Source organism: Thalassophryne amazonica, chromosome 12, assembly GCF_902500255.1.
Source record: "Thalassophryne amazonica chromosome 12, fThaAma1.1, whole genome shotgun sequence".
In the NCBI taxonomy this organism is placed as follows: Eukaryota; Metazoa; Chordata; class Actinopteri; order Batrachoidiformes; family Batrachoididae; genus Thalassophryne; species Thalassophryne amazonica.
The window spans coordinates 60,335,120-60,353,388 of record NC_047114.1 but is presented as its reverse complement, the minus strand read 5'-3'; positions in this window follow the sequence as shown (position 1 = coordinate 60,353,388).

Here is an 18,269-nt window from a genome sequence, read left to right as displayed (position 1 = left end):
TTCATGCAGTTATTTCCTCTAGGCTGGACTATTGTAATTCATTATTATCAGGTTGTCCTAAAAGTTCCCTGAAAAGCCTTCAGTTAATTCAAAATGCTGCAGCTAGAGTGCTAACAGGGACTAGAAGGAGAGACCATATCTCACCCATATTGGCCTCTCTTCATTGGCTTCCTGTTAATTCTAGAATAGAATTTAAAATTCTTCTTCTTACTTATAAGGTTTTGAATAATCAGGTCCCATCTTATCTTAGGGACCTCATAGTACCATATCACCCCAATAGAGCGCTTCGCTCTCAGACTGCAGGCTTACTTGTAGTTCCTAGGGTTTGTAAGAGTAGAATGGGAGGCAGAGCCTTCAGCTTTCAGGCTCCTCTCCTGTGGAACCAGCTCCCAATTCAGATCAGGGAGACAGACACCCTCTCTACTTTTAAGATTAGGCTTAAAACTTTCCTTTTTTGCTAAAGCTTATAGTTAGGGCTGGATCAGGTGACCCTGAACCATCCCTTAGTTATGCTGCTATAGACTTAGACTGCTGGGGGGTTCCCATGATGCACTGAGTGTTTCTTTCTCTTTTTGCCTTGTATGCACCACTCTGCATGTAATCATTAGTGATTGATCTCTGCTCCCCTCCACAGCATGTCTTTTTCCTGGTTCTCTCCCTCAGCCCCAACCAGTCCCAGCAGAAGACTGCCCCTCCCTGAGCCTGGTTCTGCTGGAGGTTTCTTCCTGTTAAAAGGGAGTTTTTCCTTCCCACTGTTGCCAAGTGCTTGCTCACAGGGGGTCGTTTTGACCATTGGGGTTTTTCCGTAATTATTGTATGGCCTTGCCTTACAATATAAAGCGCCTCGGGGCAACTGTTTGTTGTGATTTGGCGCTATATAAATAAAATTGATTTGATTTGATTTGATTTAATAGACGCCTGCCCATACCATAACCCCACCGCCACCATGGGCCACTCGATCCACAACATTGACATCAGAAAACCACTCACCCACATGACGCCACACACGCTGTCTGCCATCTGCCCTGGACAGTGTGAACCGGGATTCATCTATGAAGAGAACACCTCTCCAACGTGCCAAACGCCAGCGAATGTGAGCATTTGCCCACTCAAGTCGGTTACGATGACGAACTGGAGTCAGGTCGAGACCCCGATGAGGACGACGACCATGCAGATGAGCTTCCCTGAGACGGTTTCTGACAGTTTGTGCAGAAATTCTTTGGTTATGCAAACCGATTGTTTCAGCAGCTGTCCGAGTGGCTGGTCTCAGACGATCTTGGAGGTGAACATGCTGGATGTGGAGGTCCTGGACTGGTGTGGTTACACGTGGTCTGCGGTTGTGAGGCTGGTTGGATGTACTGCCAAATTCTCTGAAACGCCTTTGGAGACGGCTTATGGTAGAAAAATGAACATTCAGTACACGAGCAACAGCTCTGGTTGACATTCCTGCTGTCAGCATGCCAATTGCACGCTCCCTCAAATCTTGCGACATCTGTGGCATTGTGCTGTGTGATAAAACTGCACCTTTCAGAGTGGCCTTTTATTGTGGGCAGTCTAAGGCACACCTGTGCACTAATCATGGTGTCTAATCAGCATCTTGGTATGGCACACCTGTGAGGTGGGATGGATTATCTCAGCAAAGGAGAAGTGCTCACTATCACAAATTTAGACTGGTTTGTGAACAATATTTGAGGGAAATGGTGATATTGTGTATGTGGAAAAAGTTTTAGATCTTTGAGTTCATCTCATACAAAATGGGAGCAAAACCAAAAGTGTTGCGTTTATATTTTTGTTGAGTGTATATATGTAGTTTTTGCAGATATAGTTACTGATTCACTGTGCCCCGTGATTCACCGTGCCCTGGTTTCTCTAACACTGATTAATTTTGTTTTTGTCCCAATGAAAAGATGAGCCCAAAACATCTAAAAAATAGAGGCTGGGTTGACAAATAGCAGTTCCCTTCAAACAGTTTGCAGCCAATAAGGGTTAAACATGGTAGAAAGGTTGTGGGATAAAGTGCTTTGAGTTTTAGGCAGAACTGATCAAATGTCGAGGCCACACGCAGAAACATATATTATGGTATCACTAAATCACAAATAATGAATTTACATGCATCTGTGTTGCACTTTCTGTCCCTTCTTGTTCTTTTCGCTTTTCTCTTCCTACTTTATTCTCATCTACATCCTCCTTTTTTGCACATCTTTCTGCTCCCTCTCATGAGCCCAAATGCTTCACATCTACAACACATGAATGTGCTGATTTCCCCAAAGGCTACAAAGAAATGAGAGAGGCCGCAGCGAACGCTAAGTGCAGCCCTGCTGCCAGAATCCAGTGCAAGGAGAGATGATGGTCATCATGGTGAGTGGTTGAAAGATGGAGAGATATTAAAGAGAGAAAAATGAGAGCACCAGCAACCTGGAGCTCACCTACATGTCGTTTCCTCCCTGGACTGACGACGAGGACAGAGGACTCAGGAAGGAGGAAAGGTGGTGGAGGAGAGAGGGAATAAGCACGGCTGAAGCTCTGGACTCAAGTGGAGCAGGGTGATTGTCAAGCAATGTCGTCATGGCAACCGCAGTTGGAGAGAGTGAGAAAGAGAGGTGGAGAAAGGAAGATAAGGAAAGAAATAAAGCTAACGCTTGGGGTTAAAACTACACCGAGATTAAAGGAGTTTAGCCGAGGCTTTGCTGTGCAACGTTACAGAAGAATGTTAAATCTACTTATAGGTGATATTTTAGAATAAAAAGTCACATTGTGTGCTGTTTCTATTATTCAGCAATAAATCTACTCAGAAAATATTTTTCGCGACAGGTACACACAGTCGGGTTCATAAGTATTTGGTCAGTAACATTTTTGTAACTTTGCCTCCGTGTGCCGACACATTTGAGTTTAAATGAAACAATCAAAATGTACTTACAGTGTGGAACTTTAGCTTTAGAGTTAACTCACTGGCACGCCAGATTGCATGCCAGTGCAGGGATCAAATTTGTGTAATGTCATGGTAGTCTTCTCCTTGTTGCTCCCTAGTTGTAAGTATTTTTGGTATCTTCTCCCTCCGCAGTGTTCCCGTGTTTTTGTTTGTCCATTGTCAGTGTGTTTCACATCGTCTCGGCCTGTTGTATTCTGTGTCACCTTGGATCATTAAAGGACCTTGGCTTTTGAATCTTCACACCTGAGTCCTGGCTGACCTGGTTCTGGGGTTCAATTTGACTCCGTTCCTGGCTCCCAGTCGTAACACATAGGGCACTAAAGGGTGGTCTCTCTCTGCTGACTTCTAACTGTATACATTTTTGATGCAAAAACAACACTGGATATCTAATCTGAACCTAATAATGGGTGTAATCTGTGATGAAAGTAGTATTGTAGAATGCAGTGAGCAATAGGGGATTTTTAAATTTTTTTTCTAATCTATGACATCAGGATAAATTGCGATTCATAAAATATAAATAATCAGATTTAGTTGTTGCAGACCAGGAGTACCCTTGTGTAAAAGCGAGTGAAATTGGACAATCAAGTACAATATGCAATAATCAGAATCTACATTCGCTGAGAGAAGCTTCTTTCTGATCTTCATGTTATGTGTCGGACGCAGCCCGGAGAACCGACCAGCGTTTGAAGGACCCAGTATAAAATAAGCAGAGCACGGTACAAAGGATAACAGAGTTTAATGAACATAACAGTGCTGTGAAAAAATATAAAAGTGCGCGGTCTGGCATGGTGGTTTTTGTGGTGCGCTCCCAACAGCGCCAACGGTCCGGAGACAGAACCAATTCGGACCCAAGGACCCCGCCGACACCCCCCAGGTGGCCGCGACAAACCGAGTCTGTGAAAGAAGGAATCATTATGTGAGTCCACACTCAACACACAGAGAGACCGCTCAAAGGTGTACAAACAGCAAACACTTCCTGGCTTAATTGCAAATCAGCTTCCCACCCTGCAGGCATAGAACACCCTGTTCACAAAACTCCACTGCAGTGGAAGCTGATTTAAACGACCAACATACAGCTCAATATAATAAGGTGTGAGGGACACCACATTTACTGACTGTATAAATGTTAGTCACAAAATCTAACGTACCTCAGGAAGTGTGCTGACGAGCGTGAGACCTCACCCTCTCCTCTTTCACAGACCATGCATCAAACCTGGACGTTCTGTGCATCCACTGATGATGAGATGGCTCCCGAGACGACAATCTCACCCGTCTGGTCACAAGGTCGAGTCTCTGGCAAATACACACTGTGTACTCCAGTCTTAAATGCCACCATGTTCCAATCCATTGTAGATGCACCACAGCTGTGAGTCCTGATGAGCCGCAGGTGATCAGCCTCAGGTGATCAGGGTGAGGTCCTGATAAACTCAGCTACACAGCCACTCAGTCCCAGATGCAAGCCACCTGGAAGGAAAAACAAAAGACAGGACAGAAAACAGAAACAAAAGGCAGCCAGGCCCCCCCAGCCACACAACAGCACCTCACCCTCACGGGAAGCCTCCCGGCGACCACACAAACCCGGCCCAGGAGAAACACCCCCCTCCAGGGGCCATGGCTGGAAACCGTATCTGCATTCGTCTTCCAACAGAATGGTTGATGTCTTCTCCTCTGGCTGCATCTTTGCCTTTGTTTCTGTCAGTCACTTAGCACAGGTGTGGCCAGGAGTTCTTAAACCTGTGCGGTCAGCCCTTGTCCAACCATGTTCACAGTCTGATTAGTCATAAAACAAAAAAAGACAAACACAAACAACCAAACCACCCCCCCTCCCCAGGGGACCGTCCCATCAAACCCCGGGAAGAAGAGAAAAGAAAAACACAACCCAAACTTAAGCTTACAAATAAAAACGCTAACACCCCCCCCCCTCCCCAGAGGACCGTTCCATCAAACCCCGGGAAGGGGAGAAAAGAAAAACAACTCAAACTTAAGCTAACAAATAAAAACACTAACACCCCCCCCCCCCCAACGACATGTAGGGACCAACACCCTCCAGAGGACATCCCGCCAGCTCCAGGAGTAATAACCACAGCTGAGGTCCCTCTGGGATCCAATGTCACCCACGGGGACTCCCAGCGCCTCCCAGAGGACCATTCCATCAACCCCAGGAGACGCCTCCCCTCATGACCAACGGACCCAGCCCCGGCCATCTATGGCTAGATGGACCCACAGCCCTTTCCCCCCCAGAGGACACCACAGTCAAACCCTGAGGGCGGAAACTGGGGGGAAAAACAAAAGGAGAAAAAAAAAACATACAAACAAAACAACCCCAACCCCACCCCCTTGGCACAGTGGAAACTGGAAGCACGTCCAGTGTCACCAACCGTGACTATACCCCAGAAGCCAACCGGGAGGAGTGGAACAGCGGTTATGGCAGACGGCACAAAACGGCGCCACTCCTCCGACTCCCCAAACCAGCCACCAGCTGCGGGTATATCCCACTGCCCCAAACCTCAGCCACACCGATGGCAGACGGCTCAAAGGCGCGCTGAAGCCGGAGGTGGAACAGGGAATCAACATACAAAAACACCCCCCCCCCCCCCAGGTGCAGAGGTTACCTGGGAAACACCCAGCATAACCAAACTGCACCACTCCAGCAACGCCGACACTACGGCTCACACGGCTGGAGCCAGAGGAGAAGAGAGGGAACAAAAAGAAAATACCCCAAACCCCCCCCCCCTCCCGGGTGCAGAGGTTACCTGGGAAACGCCCAGCATAACCAAACTGCACCACTCCAGCAACGCCGACTCTACGGCTCACCCAGCTGGAGTCAGAGGAGAAGAGAGGGCATAACAAAAAACAAAACAAAAAAAAAGAAAAAAGAAAAAACAACCCAATTACCCCCCATCACCCCCCAGGGGACCGTCCCATCAAACCCTGGGGAGGTGAAACTAAAAGAAATAAAAAGAAAGACTAACAGACTAACATAAAGTTGCTTGGGTCCTTTTTTGTTGCTCCAAACAGGCTGCAGGGTCACAACCCCAGACACTAATAGTGGAAAACAAAAAATAAAATCCCACAAAAAAAACAACTCAAAAAACACCCACACAAAATGAACTAACACAAAACAAATAAGTGATTTATACCGTTAAGCTCAAACAAATGGAACACACCTGTTCCAACTTAAGAGCTTGACGGTAATGTGACTCAGTCACCAACAGAGGAAGCCAGAGTGCTAAAAATGAAAAAACCCCTTTGGTGACAGAAAATAATTCATGCTGCTTTTCCTGTGAGCAGCTGTGAGCAACACACAACCAAAAATGTGATTCAACTAAATAACACCGGAGCTGACACAACAGACGCAGTAGCTATCATTACCCGGGGAAACGGGGCTACGACTGTAACACAGGAAGCACCGCGACCCGTGCCACAGAGCTCCGCCGTGCGCGTTCACCCATTACAGACACACTCCTGCAGCTCCCGTTCAAACCTCTTATCCGGTCGAAGTGCGACGCGAAGCCGTCGCCAGTCACACTCCACCACGACCCTCGGATAAGGCACAACACAGGAACACGGCTGCACGAGCGCTCAAATCAGTATTCAGTAATGGGTTCTCCAACGCGCACCATCCGGGCGGAGAGCACCCGCAACTGATCCGGATAACTTCTGAACGTCTGTTGCCGCCTTCCCGGCGCGTTACCGTCTCTGCTACCGCTGGGTCCGTGATGTTTGGCCAGAGACTACTGTTATGTGTCGGACGCAACCCGGAGAACCGACCAGCGTTTGAAGGACCCAGTATAAAATAAGCAGAGCACGGTACAAAGGATAACAGATGTATTTGGCAATATTCAGCTATTGTTATATGTAAGACGATATAATACTGTAGAGAATATGTATTTTGTCTGGTATTTCAAAACCATCGGGCCCAATTTCATCAATTTTGAAATCAGGATGGAAATTAGGGCCAAAAATCTGCAATGGGTGAAGGAACACTCAAGAATTGGACCTTCTTTCTCCTGCAAAGGTGTCTGCATCACAAAACACTCCTGTCCAGTGATTTCAAGTGGTTGTTGATATTCAAAACAATCCTTTTATGTATTCTGTCCAATTATATGAGCTTTAAATCAAGGGGACTACAGGTAGCAATTACAATTTCTTTGTAGTTAATGTTAAACCCCTTGAATTGAAGCTGTCAGTCTATACTACAGTCATCTTTGTTCACCTCAAGTCCACTATGGTGATGTACAGAGGCAAAATGACAAAAATGTTGCAGAGGCAAATGAGTACAGAGGCAAAACTACACAAATGTTGCACAGAGGCAAAAATATAAAAATTGAGTACAGAGGCAAAATTACAAAAAATGGTACACAGATGCAAAATTACAAAAATTGTAACTGTCCAAATACTTATGGGCCTCTTTTGCTGTACCTTATCATCCTGATAATTTCTCTCTCATCTGCAGTCTGTGAGCTTGCTTCCACACTGTGCCCTCTCTTCCCCTTTGTCTTTTGTTGCTGGCTCCCTCTTCTCCCCAGCTGTTTTAAGATATCTCTTTTTTTGGCTTCCATCTCTCCCTCCCGACAGAACAGGACGGACATTGGGTGTAAGGTCAGAGATATGGACAGTCATGCTCCTGCTGACACCAGGCTCAAATGGGCTTAGCTACAGCAAGTGGAGACACCCGAGAGGCATCGTTGTCTATTGCATCTGAGCTCTGGACACACTCACAGCACATGTAAAAAGCAGAGTTCAATTACACCCTTTTGTAGGCAAAAATCAATAAAAGTACCAACACACATCCAATAATATTCAAAGAAATGTGAAAATTACTCCACCCAAAGGAAGATTAATTAAATATAGATACAGAAACATACAGAACGTTGAATGTGAGGGAAAATCATGCAAACACATGAAACAAAAAAATCCCCTCTGGAGAAGTGCCATGGATTATTAAAAGTCCTATAATCGTATTTGTGAACAATGGGAATTTCTGAGGTTGATGAATGTGAAGTGGCTACGTTAAAAATACATAAACCTCCAGCAGGTCATACATTAAAAATATGAACGTCGCGAAGTGAAAAATCACTGCCATTAATTGCAGCCAATGTTTCCAAGTGAGAATTTAGTGACAAGAAGCTGCCTGCAGATAATAAAGTGGCCTTGTGAATAAGAGTCATAATGTAACAGGGATTTTTTAAAAGGTATGAATTCTCTGTGTAAAAATAATACGAGCAAAGCGCCACGCAGGGGCGCGAAGCTCGCTCATGGTACAGGGAGTCCCAAACAGGAAGTGCCAAGTTCTGAGTCCACAGTGAAACAGGAAATGTCAAATGTCAAACACGTCCTGGATCAACAGACAAGAGCCTGTGAAATCTTGCAGGAACTCAGTGGCCACTCCACACTGAAACAGGAAGTGCCAAATTTTGAGTCCACAGTGAAACAGGAAATGTCAAATGTTGAACACTTCCTGGCATGGGCGGAGCTAGAGTGGAGGGCAGGGCTGCACTGGACTCCTCTGAAATCTGATATTGTACAGCCCTACTGTCAGCTAGCTGAAAACTTTGAATATTAATTTACATCTACATTAAAAATGCTTAAAGTGGCAAGTGGTTAATTAGGGAGGTTTGTGGGGTGGAGCCCCCCAGAACCTGAAAGAAAAAAAAATTTCTTAAAAAGGCAATGGGTCTGGGTGGGCGGAGCCCCCACAGAAACTGAAAGGCAAAAAAATAAAAATGTTTAAAAAGGTGGAAAGCTGAAAACTGAAAGGTGTAGCCATGCTCATCCCAAGAACCATTTTACTGAAAAATGTCTGAATGACCTAAATGACATGGTTAAATGGTGATGAGCTTCCAGGCATGTGAGAGGCAAAAAAGAAAAAAAAATCTTAAAAGGGTGAGCCCCCACAGTCGCTGAAAGGCAAAAAAACAAAACAAAACAAAAAAAAATTAATGGCAGGGGGTTGAAGCTGAAAGGTTTTAGCCATGCTAATGCTCCCCTGAAGCATTTACTCAAAAAAAGTCTGAAGGACCTAAATGACATGGTGAGATGCTGAAGAGCTTCGCTCGTTCATGTCCGCGACATATTACAAATAATACATTTTTTACAACAAATCATTGATTTGACAAGCATTTTATTGACATAATTCTTTAAAGAAAATTAAAGACCATTCTTTTTTCTTCTTCTTATCATCTATACTGCAGACATGACATAACCCTAAATATGGGGCAGATGTTTGAACGTAACAATACAATTAAAGGTCAGACATCCCAGAAACATTGCTTTCTTCAGTAACCCTTACCAAAAAGTAGTATATGCAAGTAAATTTCAAGTATACTTCTAGTTTACTTTTTATATACTTATCAGTACTATTTTTTGGTAAGGGTAAGCTTTGATATTACACAGTGATTCCGTTATGAATTAATGTTAAACTCTGTAAGCACACAAGCTTTAAAAGGGTAATCATTGCAGTGGTATTTTAAGTAACACAGTTACAGAAATGTCCCATTTTTCCATGTTTTCACATGAATGGCATAATATATGTAATAGGATGTCATGGCTGGGGTCACTTTGGATTACAGTTGAAGGCTTATGTCACAAACACTGTACTACATTGCCCTCATGTGGTGGTCACACAAACTGAAAAATACTCAATTTAACTGGATGAATCTGGAATTTAAAGTCTTCTCTGTTTTATGCAAAGAGATGATAAATATGTCACAGGTACTGTGAGTGCTGTGCAGAGCAGAGGGGGGGTTGATTTCAGATTTTCCCAGTGAAAACTGACGCTCATCGGGAATGTATTGTGACTGTTATTCTATTCAGCACAGACTGGGTGTTGGCAGGGTTGTGGAATCCAGCAGCTTAAGTGTCTTTGTTGGTGAGTCAAGGTTTACTGACCTTGACTTTGTTGGCAATGCTCTGTTCTTTGTGGAATCAGCGGATGTCGTGATTACAGCACTTAAGAAGCCGAGTGAGGGATTGGGGTGCCTGGGTTTTCGATTGTCCTGGATCCAGACGAAGCTCCAGGCTTTTAATGACTTCCTGGAGTGTTGAACTCGTGGAGACATTCGCTTTATCTCACCAGTGATATTCATGTCTCTTGGGCCTCTGTCTTTAAGATCTAGAGATACCTGGAAAGAACTCCAAGAGTCATGAGGCCACTGGACAGGTGTTTGATGATGCCAGTACCTTTTGAAGAAGAACAAATGTCCAAGTCTTTCAGGTCATTCCTGTCTTGCTGTGTGGTTGTGAGACTTGTATGCTAAGCAGTGAATAGATGTCTTTGGGTCTAGGTCTCTTCAGAGGATCCTTAGACTGGAATGACTGTGTCAAAGGAACAGTTACTTAGGGAGACTCAAATGAGGAGTGTCATGTGCATTGTGAGGGAACATCAACTTTGACATTTTGGCCACGTGGCTCATTTCAGGCATGATCCAACATGTAGGTGAGAAGAGGAAGGGGGCACCCATGTTTCACCCAACTGCAGCAGATCGACAGATACTTTCAAGAGGTGGGTATAGGCTAAATGTCTGGCTCAGAGGGGTTGCGCTAAAGGACCCAAGACGGTTCTGAACTGTGGTGGATGCCGCAGTATGTGGAATCAGCAAACGCTCCCAGACTTGACCTGGCATATTCAAACAAAAACCGCTCACATTGCAAAGATCTTATGAAGACACAATCAGTATATTTATACGAGCGGAGCGCCGCACTGCAGCGCGAAGCTCGCTCTATGGTAGACGGAGGCACAAACCCGAAATGGCACGAAAATTCAGCCCCTGTGGAGAAAAGGACACAAACGGGCGGACAACATTGTCAGAAAAAGCCGTAAAAAGCCATAACGGTAGACAAACATAGACATTATAAAGAGGATTAGACGCTGCATTGATTGCTGAGGCGCAAGAAATGTGGTCACCATCTTGGAGCAGTCATCGTAGTGATTCTATCACAAGGCGCAGTGAAGGTTTGATTTTATAATCTTATTTTCTTTTTTAATCTTTATAACATAATAGCTGGAAAAAAGCAGTCATCGTAGTGATTCTATCACAAGGCGCAGTGAAGGTTTGATTTTATAATCTTATTTTCTTTTTTTATGTTTATAACATAATAGTTGGGAAAAAGCAGTCATCGTAGCGATTCTATCACAAGGCGCAGTGAAGGTTTGATTTTATAATCTTATTTTCTTTTTTAATCTTTATAACATAATAGCTGGAAAAAAGCAGTCATCGTAGTGATTCTATCACAAGGCGCAGTGAAGGTTTGATTTTATAATCTTATTTTCTTTTTTAATCTTTATAACATAATAGCTGGAAAAAAGCAGTCATCGTAGTGATTCTATCACAAGGCGCAGTGAAGGTTTGATTTTATAATCTTATTTTCTTTTTTTATGTTTATAACATAATAGTTGGGAAAAAGCAGTCATCGTAGCGATTCTACCACAAGGCGCAGTGAAGGTTTGATTTTATAATTGTTGTGAAAGTGTCGTGACACAGACCCACAACAGGGGGCGTTAATGAACGGACAATGGATAAGCCAAAAGTAACAATTTAATGTTGTGAATCGCACAACGACGTACAGACAATAACAATATGGTGGACTGTCAATCATACACCAGGTGACGTGTGGGCAGGCTCGACGATAGAAGACGCCTGGCCAGAGAAGAGCTGGATCCCCACACAGCTGAAGAACACCGGAGCCGCCAAGCCCTGCGCCCCAGGTGGCCGCTGTCTTCAGCAGTCAGACCCGGTACTGCTGGCAGAAAACAGAGACAGTCCTGATGAGTGTGAGTTCGCACACTCAGTAATCCCACAGTCAGTGTTTAGTTAGGAGGGAGCACCTCCACCTCCAATCACACACTCGTGCAGCTCCTGTTTCACCACTTATCTGGTTTGGGGTGTGAGGCGAAGCCGTCGCTGATCACACCAAACGCCAATCCCACAGATAAGGACACACCACAGGAAAACGGCTGCAAAGAAGTTCAGATTATTACTCAATGTTTTGAGTCAGCAGAGAAAGTTACCTGAATGGTAGCTGATTTCTCGGTGAGGAGGTGGAGTTGCAGTCCGGCCTTTATGGTGATGGTGATGAGATGAATGAGTGACAGCTGGTGCTGAGGATGAGTGACAGCTGTCACTCCCAGTGGCTCCGGCGCCCTCTCGTGCTTGAAGCCCGCACTCCAAGCAGGGCGCCATCTGGTGGTGGTGGGCCAGCAGTACCTCCTCTTCAGCGGCCCACACAACAATAATCTTATTTTCTTTTTTAATCTTTATAACATAATAGCTGGAAAAAAAAAGCAATCATTGTAGTGATTCTATCACAAGGCGCAGTGAAGGTTTGATTTTATAATCTTATTTTCTTTTTTAATCTTTATAACATAATAGCTGGAAAAAAGCAGTCATCGTAGCGATTCTATCACAAGGCACAGTGAAGGTTTGAATTTATAATCGTATTTTCTTTTTTAATCCTTGTAACATAATAGCTGGAAAAAAGCAGTCATCATAGCGATTCTATCACAAGGTGCAGTGAAGGTTTGATTTTATAATCTTATTTTCTTTTTTAATCTTTATAACATAATAGCTGGAAAAAAGCAGTCATCGTAGTGATTCTATCACAAGGCGCAGTGAAGGTTTGAATTTATAATCGTATTTTCTTTTTTAATCCTTGTAACATAATAGCTGGAAAAAAGCAGTCATCGTAGCGATTCTATCACAAGGCGCAGTGAAGGTTTGAATTTATAATCGTATTTTCTTTTTTAATCCTTGTAACATAATAGCTGGAAAAAAGCAGTCATCATAGCGATTCTATCACAAGGTGCAGTGAAGGTTTGATTTTATAATCTTATTTTCTTTTTTAATCTTTATAACATAATAGCTGGAAAAAAGCAGTCATCGTAGCGATTCTATCACAAGGCGCAGTGAAGGTTTGAATTTATAATCTTATTTTCTTTTTTAATCTTTATAACATAATAGCTGGAAAAAAGCAGTCATCGTAGCGATTCTATCACAAGGTGCAGTGAAGGTTTGAATTTATAATCTTATTTTCTTTTTTAATCTTTATAACATAATAGCTGGAAAAAAGCAGTCATCATAGCGATTCTATCACAAGGTGCAGTGAAGGTTTGATTTTATAAATTTATTTTCTTTTTTTATCTTTATAACATAATAGTTGGGAAAAAAGCAGTCATCGTAGCGATTGTATCACAAGGAACAGTGAAGGTTTGATTTTATAAATTTATTTTCTTTTTTTATCTTTATAACATAATAGTTGGGAAAAAAGCAGTCATCGTAGCGATTGTATCACAAGGAACAGTGAAGGTTTGATTTTATAAATTTATTTTCTTTTTTTATCTTTATAACATAATAGCTGGAAAAAAGCAGTCATCGTAGTGATTCTATCACAAGGTGCAGCGAAGGTTTGATTTTATAATCTTATTTTCTTTTTTAATCTTTATTACATAATAGCTGGAAAAAAGCAGTCATCATAGTGATTGTATCACAAGGAACAGTGAAGGTTTGATTTTATAATCTTATTTTCTTTTTTAATCTTTATAACATAATAGCTGGAAAAAAGCAGTCATCGTAGCGATTCTATCACAAGGCGCAGTGAAGGTTTGATTTTATAATCTTATTTTCTTTTTAATCTTTATAACATAATAGCTGGAAAAAAGCAGTCATCGTAGTGATTCTATCACAAGACACAGTGAAGGTTTGATTTTATAATCGTATTTTCTTTTTTAATCTTTATAACATTATAGCTGGAAAAAGCAGTCATCATAGTGATTCTATCACAAGGCGCAGTGAAGGTTTGATTTTATAATCGTATTTTCTTTTTTAATCTTTATAACATTATAGCTGGAAAAAGCAGTCATCATAGTGATTCTATCACAAGACACAGTGAAGGTTTGATTTTATAATCGTATTTTCTTTTTTAATCTTTATACCATTATAGCTGAAAAAAAAGTCTGAAGGACCTAAATAACATGATGAGATGCCGAAGAGCTTCGCTCGTCTTGTCCGCAACATATACATATTATCTGTAATCAAACGTTTTGCCCCCTACAATAAATCAAAATCTTAAATGTACAACATTGGTGCAGTATCAGTACCTGTCCAACAGGTGTCTCTGTGGTGTTTTCTGGAAGCTGGGTTCCAGGATGCAGGCCATTTCAGCCACCACGCAGGATGAAGAACTCAACCACACTGCATATGTCACTGTGACAAGATAATCACCTGGTGGCTCTCAGAACTGGAGAAGAGAAGAAACAAGGTGAGAAGATAAACTGCCTCATTTTTGTAATTTAACAAACCATGTTAATCAAAATGGACTCATTCAGTTTGGAGATTTGATTTCACTTTGACATTGTTAACCTTATTCAGGAACTCACTGTTTACATACACTAACAGTGGTTTGGGGTTGACTCAACATTGAGACATTTGGCTATATCTGTAAGGGTTAATATTCAAGCTGGCATCCTAATGTTTTTATATGTGATCAGGATTGTTGAAAAATGACTGATACAATTTGAAAACTTTTTCATGCTACAGTGGGATTTTGCATATTGGAATTCACAAAACTATGAGCAGAAAGTAACATAATGTTGACAAATCACTTATTTTCACAATCAAAGAACCTTTTTACTTCTGAAAGATGGATTTCAGCGATAGCTATTATTATCAGAAATAATTTTAAGATTACTGAGTCCACTTGACCCGAGCCTAAAACATAAAAATCTGTTTTTCCCTGCAGTTAGCAGTCAGTCAGTGAGTTTAACGCCATAGAAATGATTGTATTTTCCACCAGATACACTAATGTTATCATATGTGATATTATGGTTGTCAGAATTGTGTTTGATATAATAGTAAATCTTTTTCAGTAAGCCATAAAATGATTGCATATTCAGCTTTTAAATCTTGGATTCTGGGCGGCAAGCTGGTTTAGTGGATAGTACTGTTGCCATGATGTGTGGACTTTGTGTGTTCTCCTGTGTGTTCTCTCCTTCCTTCCTCCACCAAAGTCATGCAGGTGAGGTGAATTGGACCCTCTGAAATAGTCTGTGAATGTATTTTTGTGTGTGTGTGTGTGTGTGTGTGTGTGTGTGTGTGTGTGTGTGTGTGTGTGTGTGTGTGTGTGTGTGTGTGTGTGGTGTGTGTGTGTGTGTGTGTGTGTGGTGTGTGTGTGTGTGTGTGTGTGCCCTGCAGTAGACAGGCAGCCAATGTCCAGTGTGCACCTCACCGCACCAGTTTTTAGCGGGCAACAATGCCCACTGGGATAGGCTCCAAACACTTAACAGGAATGAACAGGCTCAGAAAATGAACAAATTAATTTTGGATTCTAGTAGATGAAAGTTAAGACCAGCAAACCTCTTATTTTGCGTAATTTTAGCATATTTTATCATGCAAAATAATAATAATGTCCTGTAGTTGTGTTCTCCTTGAATTGCTGGCTGTCTGAGTGGTGTCCAAAAAATGAGGTGGGCTTCATAGATAATTGGCAAAGCTTCTGGAGAAAACCTGGTCTTGTTAGGAGAGACGGCATCCATCCCACTTTGGATGGAGCAGCTCTCATTTCTAGAAATCTAGCCAATTTTCTTAAATCCTCAAAACCGTGACTATCCAGGGTTGGGACCAGGAAGCAGAGTTGTAGTCTTACACACCTCTCTGCAGCTTCTCTCCCCCTGCCATCCCCTCATTACCCCATCCCCGTAGAGACGGTGCCTGCTCCCAGACCACCAATAACCAGCAAAAATCTATTTAAGCATAAAAATTCAAAAAGAAAAAATAATACAGCACCTTCAACTGCACCACAGACTAAAACAGTTAAATGTGGTCTATTAAACATTAGGTCTCTCTCTTCTAAGTCCCTGTTAGTAAATGATATAATAATTGATCAACATATTGATTTATTCTGCCTTACAGAAACCTGGTTACAGCAGGAAGAATATGTTAGTTTAAAGAGTCAACTCCCCCGAGTCACACTAACTGCCAGAATGCTCGTAGCACGGGCCGAGGCGGAGGATTAGCAGCAATCTTCCATTCCAGCTTATTAATTAATCAAAAACCCAGACAGAGCTTTAATTCATTTGAAAGCTTGACTCTTAGTCTTGTCCATCCAAATTGGAAGTCCCAAAAACCAGTTTTATTTGTTATTATCTATCGTCCACCTGGTCGTTACTGTGAGTTTCTCTGTGAATTTTCAGACCTTTTGTCTGACTTAGTGCTTAGCTCAGATAAGATAATTATAGTGGGCGATTTTAACATCCACACAGATGCTGAGAATGACAGCCTCAACACTGCATTTAATCTATTATTAGGCTCAATTGGCTTTGCTCAAAATGTAAATGAGTCCACCCACCACTTTAATCATACCTTAGATCTTGTTCTGACTTATGGTATGGAAATTGAAGACTTAACAGTATTCCCTGAAAACTCCCTTCTGTCTGATCATTTCTTAATAACATTTACATTTACTCTGATGGACTACCCAGCAGTGGGGAATAAGTTTCATTACATTAGAAGTCTTTCAGAAAGCGCTGTAACTAGGTTTAAGGATATGATTCCTTCTTTATGTTCTCTAATGTCATATACCAACACAGTGCAGAGTAGCTACCTAAACTCTGTAAGTGAGATAGAGTATCTCGTCAATAGTTTTACGTCCTCATTGAAGACAACTTTGGATGCTGTAGCTCCTCTGAAAAAGAGAGCTTTAAATCAGAAGTGCCTGACTCCGTGGTATAACTCACAAACTCGCAGCTTAAAGCAGATAACCCGTAAGGTGGAGAGGAAATGGCGTCTCACTAATTTAGAAGATCTTCACTTAGCCTGGAAAAAGAGTCTGTTGCTCTATAAAAAAGCCCTCCGTAAAGCTAGGACATCTTACTACTCATCACTAATTGAAGAAAATAAGAACAACCCCAGGTTTCTTTTCAGCACTGTAGCCAGGCTGACAAAGAGTCAGAGCTCTATTGAGCCGAGTATTCCTTTAACTTTAACTAGTAATGACTTCATGACTTTCTTTGCTAATAAAATTTTAACTATTAGAGAAAAAATTACTCATAACCATCCCAAAGACGTATCGTTATCTTTGGCTGCTTTCAGTGATGCCGGTATTTGGTTAGACTCTTTCTCGCCGATTGTTCTGTCTGAGTTATTTTCATTAGTTGCTTCCTCCAAACCATCAACATGTCTATTAGACCCCATTCCTACCAGGCTGCTCAAGGAAGCCCTACCATTAATTAATTCTTCGATCTTAAATATGATCAATCTATCTTTATTAGTTGGCTATGTACCACAGGCTTTTAAGGTGGCAGTAATTAAACCATTACTTAAAAAGCCATCACTTGACCCAGCTATCTTAGCTAATTATAGGCCAATCTCCAACCTTCCTTTTCTCTCAAAAATTCTTGAAAGGGTAGTTGTAAAACAACTAACTGATCATCTGCAGAGGAATGGTCTATTTGAAGAGTTTCAGTCAGGTTTTAGAAGTCATCATAGTACAGAAACAGCATTAGTGAAGGTTACAAATGATCTTCTTATGGCCTCAGACAGTGGACTCATCTCTGTGCTTGTTCTGTTAGACCTCAGTGCTGCTTTTGATACTGTTGACCATAAAATTTTATTACAGAGATTAGAGCATGCCATAGGTGTTAAAGGCACTGCGCTGCGGTGGTTTGAATCATATTTATCTAATAGATTACAATTTGTTCATGTAAATGGGGAATCTTCTTCACAGACTAAGGTTAATTATGGAGTTCCACAAGGTTCTGTGCTAGGACCAATTTTATTCACTTTATACATGTTTCCCTTAGGCAGTATTATTAGACAGCATTGCTTAAAGTTTCATTGTTACGCAGATGATACCCAGCTTTATCTATCCATGAAGCCAGAGGACACACACCAATTAGCTAAACTGCAGGATTGTCTTACAGACATAAAGACATCGATGACCTCTAATTTCCTGCTTTTAAACTCAGATAAAAACTGAAGTTATTGTACTTGGCCCCACAAATCTTAGAAACATGGTGTCTAACCAGATCCTTACTCTGGATGGCATTACCCTGACCTCTAGTAATACTGTGAGAAGTTTTGGAGTCATTTTTGATCAGGATATGTCATTCAATGCGCATATTAAACAAATATGTAGGACTGCTTTTTTGCATTTGCACAATATCTCTAAAATTAGAAAGGTCTTGTCTCAGAGTGATGCTGAAAAACTAATTCATGCATTTATTTCCTCTAGGCTGGACTATTGTAATTCATTATTATCAGGTTGTCCTAAAAGTTCTCTGAAAAGCCTTCAGTTAATTCAAAATGCTGCAGCTAGAGTACTAACAGGGACTAGAAGGAGAGACCAT